Consider the following 5,825-nt stretch of genomic DNA (forward strand, 5'->3'; position numbering starts at 1 on the left):
GATTCACCAGTTTATTTGTTTTATGGGCTAGTCCCCTTGTTTTGGCTACTTTTTAATTCAAGAACATCCTCAAGCAACTATGAAGTAAGAATATTCACCACCACTTGAGAGTTTGATTCATAGATAAGCTTGTGCCATCCCCTCAAACAACATTGCTTCATGACATATAAAATTCCTAGGGCCTCCATGAGATTGTTAGGGGAGAGGACCGCTACTTGAACACCCTAACTTCGTGTTTATCAAAATCCTATGTGGAAATTTCAAATCACTCCCAATTTTTTATAGCAACTTATTTGGTGAGTCATCTACTTATAACTAAGGTTTCAAGTCCGCATCGCCCATTATGATGCCACATCAACATGCTTTTTGCCAAGTTGTCCAAAACAACCCAAATAAAAAGTGAGACCAATGGTTATGCATAAATGTTACCCATACTTGAACAACTAATGTGGCATCACATCATTTGTAAATTTTTATAAGGGTACATTTTATTCAATTATGGGTGGTTATCATTGTACTAACAACTTTTTAGTCACAAGTATTGGTACAATGTTGTCAAAAATTTTGGGCATTAAGTCAGTAAGTGTAGGTATCAAGTCACCAAATTCTATCTCAACTATTGGAATGCATTCAAGTATTGGGTCCTCTCCCCTAGTATGAAAAAATGCACTAAGAAAAGAAATTGAACTTATCCAGAGCTGCACCAAACCACACCCCCAATGTAGGCAGGACCTCCCCCGAGAAGAATCATTAGTGTTGACTTTAAAAACTCGAGGTGGAGGAGGTGACCAATGATCCACATGGTTCACCCATCACTTCCTGTGACATCTAGGATAGTTTGGAATATTATCATACTATTGACTTGTAGCCCCTGAGAATTGGAAATTAAAATTAAGGCGATTGCAAATAGCAAGATCACCAGGATCCATGCCCCTCATGTAACTTACACTTAGCCTGAATAGTTTCCTTAAGGGAATGGGAAATCTTCCACCAAAGATGCATGACTCCAATCCAGACATCTTGGAAGATTCATCTCAGTTTCTAAACTGTGATTTGAAAACCATTTACATAGTTTGTTTTGAAGTGCGAGACATTTTATCATAGTTGTTTCCATGTTAGAGACAACTTGCTATTGCAAGCAACCTTAGAAGGAAGTCTATTGGCTAACAACAAAATTACCCTCTTTTTTAATTCACATGATACCACATGCATTGACTCTAAGTGACAAGACACCTTCTGTCAATTCAAACATGGAAATTTTTTTTTTTTAATAACTTATCAAACACTGTTGCAAACTAATTCATTCTGTATCAGTCGTAATTAACACACATACAATGATGGCACTGCCAGCAACAGAAGTAGAACTAGAAGCCATTCTGAAAGTGAGGAGGACCTGCATGATAAACTCAATCGTCCCAAGCCCGATTTGAACCATGTTCCTCTCAAATCTTGATCTTTACTGGATATCCATCCACATCATCCAAATCTTCAACTTCTACAGACTCTCTCCTTCAATCGAATTTCATTCCTTAATACAAGGCCTGAAGAAAAGCCTTTCATCAATTCTAGGGCATTTCTATCCTTTAGTTGGTCGATTGAAGAAGGGAGAATCAGGTAGAGTGGAGGTTGATTGCACCAACGGAGGAGTGCAATTCATGGAGGCATCAATCAGCGTACCATTTCAAGACCTGGAAACATAAGGGTTTCAGCACAAGCCCTTTTTCCAAAACCTTGTGCCCAATATCAATCTCTCTACATATGAAAGCCATAGCAAACCACTTTTTTCAATACAAGTAATTGACTTTTTACAAGTTAAATCATCATTTGATATTGTTATTAGGATTTAATTTTGTAACTTTGAGTTAAATTTATTGATGTATACTCTATGAGTAGTGAATTAGTAGTTTAGGAGAATCTATTTTATATAGAATGAATGGTACACATTTCATACAATTAGGATACTTATTACATCTAGGTGATGTTTATGAGGTGAAAAATGTTTGAATTTGAGTAGTATTTGAAATAAATGATCTCTGGAGAAGGTTCAAGGCTTCACTTCTATGAATAGATGCAATGAGTACTAAGAGTACCATTCATTCTTTTTAGAGATGGACTTTGTGGCTATTACACATGAAACATGGATGGACGAATTTGGCTAAAACTTCAACTCTATGAAAAAAGATGGGTAAAAAATTATTAAGACGGAAAGGATTACAATAAGGAGAGCTTAACAAGGAGCTCTATCCTGAGCAACATGTTCATCAAATTCTTGTAACAGCTCAAGGGGATGTTGCCCCCTATCCATAATGTTCCAACCCGAAGCATGACCAGAAGTCTATTTGGCCAAACAATTAGCAACTCTGTTCCATTTACAAGGAATGTAAGTAAACCTAATGAACTCAAGAGAGGTGCAAAAGAGAAGAGTTTGATTAACAACAATGGTCAACTACCAACTAACATCCTCAAGCTCCTATGAGGAAAACAAGTTTACCACCATTTGGGAATCAAATTCACAGATAATCTTGCACCATTCCCGCAAACAACATTGTTCCACAATATATAAAATGACCTGAGCCTCCATGAGATTGTTAGTATGATCACCCTTATGCACTGAGAAAAAGAATTTAACTTCACCAGAGCTTCACCTTTATGACCATCACTTAGATATATTGATTATTAAGTACGTTATGCATTTATTTTTTTAATCATTCTGATAAGAGATGAATTCTTTTCTTTAATCATTCTGATAAGAAATAAATTCTTGTAAATCATTAGATTAATAAATTTAACACAAAAACTAGAGAATTAAATTCTGAACATCAATATAATAGTACACCTAATCTCAATAGCATTCCTCCAATTTCTTTTGCTTGGAGCTCGGAGCTCCTTCATTGCAGTGTCTTCTCAGTTTTGGAGGTCTGTAATGAGAGCTCGAGAAGTGGGAGAGGAAGAAGATGTGTATTTCTTAGTTCTGCCTGATTGCAGAAACAAAGTAAAGCCTTCGCTGCTTCCATCTTATTTTGGGAACTGTTTATCTGTGGGTGTGGCGCAGACTAAATGTGGCATACTCACCAGTGCCCACATCTCCTTTGCGGAAAATGTCATCGAGCAGCTCATTGAATCCTGCATCGAGGAAGACCAGATGAACCATCTGATTGATTAGGTTGAAGTATGCAACAGAAGATCATAGTTACCAGAAACGTGATGGGACACCTCTGTTTCCCGTTGCGACGGTCGAAACGGGTTTCCCGTCACGAAACCGTCGTTTCAAGAGATAATTTCAGTTGTTAATAATCTCAATCAAATTAAAAAAATATTAAATCTTCCTTAGTTTTGACTACTGCAGAAACATAAATAATACTTCGACCGTAGGAAGTAATAGTTTTAAATTCTTATAGTTTATGATCAGTTAAGTATAGTTTCATTTATAATTATTTAGCATTTAGTTTTAATTTGTTACAGTTTAGAATCAGTTAACAACAATTTCATTTATTAATTTTTTTTTGGAATGTTTTAAGTATGAGTTAACTATCTATTAATTTAATTTATACATTTTATTAAAAATAGTTAATTATAGAATTAAGATTAAATAATATATTTTCAATTTCAATGTTTAGTAAATTTATTAGACTTCTTATACATCACATTTTATATAGATACTAATAATTTATAATTAATATAAATATAGATAAAGTATATGTATATATATATATATATATACACACACACACTTCTTATGCGCAACTTTTGATATATTGCGTTTCTCGTCACGTTGCCATTGTCGTTGCGTTTCGCGTTTCTCGTTTTTGGTAAAACAGCAGAAGATTGCTTGAAGAATGTGAGTGGGTATATGGAACAAAGGCTGTGACTTCTCCAATATTTGCAATGTATGAGATGGACTATGGGTGGGGAAACCCTATGGATACACAGATGGCAGACATGAATGATATTGGAAGCATGGCTTTCTTACCTCCAAAAGACGGAGGAAGGAGAATTATGGTCTCAACACGAAATGGAGATCTTGTATCGTCTTCTCTCTTTAAGAAGTGTTTATCCTTCTGCCAAGCTTTAAATTTCATCAAGGGCATGAAGAGAGCAGTCAATGGAATTGTTGTACAAGAGAATGCTTGCTGATTGAATAGCGTCTTTCGTTATGGTCAGCCAATCTTTTTTTTTCAATCATTGAATGAATTCATTTATGGAGACAGACATGTTATTTTTTTTAGCAATTCGTGTTTCATAAAATTCAAGGTTTTGTGGAATATATGATCGGCAGTGGCCTTGATCTCTGTCTGTGGTTTGTGTCGTAAGGCATACGTTGCTTTAGATTGAGATGCTAGTTTTTTTCTTGGACGATGTCATTTTAAGATAGGTGTTGTTTTATACTATTATTGTTATTATTGTTATTAGTTTCTGCCAAGGCAGAGATACTTATGCATTCATGTCAATGCAAATATGACATTAATACTAACCAATCAAATCAAAGAATTTAAAAGATTATATGAGATTTCCAATGTTTATTTCTTTTTCTAATTTTTCATTATTTTATAAATCACATTTTTCATCTATTCTATTGGTCCATACTATTTTTGGTGAGGGACAAAATTAATTTTTTCAACAAAAAATACAAATATTTTCTAACAACTTCATCTTGCATTAATGAATGTATTAATTACAATTTTATCTTTTCCACTTTGTGACAAGTTGATTAAAAAAAAAATTCAATCATTTTATCTTCCACCTCACACAACATGTCTAATCAATATTAATTATCACAATCTATTAAATATTTTTAATTTCTTATTTTAAATATATTTATTATTAATTTTACATTGATATTTATTTTTGACTATTTGACATAACTTGTTCCTAAATTTCATGTAATGCATAAGTTCAAATTATACTTCTATATGTGTGTGTCTTTTTAATATAATTTCAATATGTTATATCTTTGTTTTTGAATTTCTAATTTTGTTAAAACTTTGTTTTTTTAATAAAAGTAGTTAAATTATTATTATTATTTTACTTTTATAAAAATAAATTAAATAATATTATTTTTTAATTATATTTTATAACAGTGTTTGTAATATGTATAATTGATAAGTGTTACAATTTATAAATTATATCATTTATTATTATTAATATTTTTTATTTAAACAATTTATCATTTAGTTTAAACACATTTAAAACTTAAATATATATTTTAATATTAAATTAATAATTATATTTTATATCAAAAAGCATACTTAAAAAATAACCACAAAATAGAAATAATTCAATTCTAATATATATATATGTATGTATGTATGTATGTATGTATGTATGTATGTATGTATATAATTATTAGATTTTTATAAACTATTTATTAAAATTAAATAGTTATATTTTATTTCTTATTTATTACATCATATTTATTCATCAACATCAAATTTATATAATTATATTTTATATAAAAAAAATACTTAAGAAATAATCACAAAAAAAATAATTCAATTATAAAATATATATAAATTATTATTAAGTTTTTATAAACTATGTATTAAAATTAAATAGTTATATTTTATTTCTTATTTATTACATCATATTTATTCATCAACATCAAATTTATATGTATTAAATCTATTTATTATTTACAAATGTACATATTAAATTATATAGATATTATATCATAATTAAAAATTATTTAATTTTATGAAAATTTTGGAAATACAAAACATTAAATAGTAAACCTTCTCTAATTGTGTAAAATTAAACAATTAGTTTTACTTATAAAATATTTTTATATTTCAATACATTTCATTTTTTCTTATAGAAATGTGAGTTTT

The 5,825-nt window shown here is 30.4% G+C and overlaps 1 pseudogene; it reads left to right on the forward strand.

Annotated features, from left to right (window-relative positions):
- The first annotated feature begins 1,433 nt into the window (after positions 1-1,433).
- Positions 1,434-4,134, forward strand: LOC149543405 (acetyl transferase 1-like; annotated as a pseudogene).
- The last annotated feature ends 1,691 nt before the right edge of the window (positions 4,135-5,825 follow it).

The sequence above is a fragment of the Cupressus sempervirens genome, chromosome 8 (assembly GCF_028749045.1).
Source record: "Cupressus sempervirens isolate cs-2001-9-10 chromosome 8, ASM2874904v1, whole genome shotgun sequence".
Taxonomy (NCBI): Eukaryota; Viridiplantae; Streptophyta; class Pinopsida; order Cupressales; family Cupressaceae; genus Cupressus; species Cupressus sempervirens.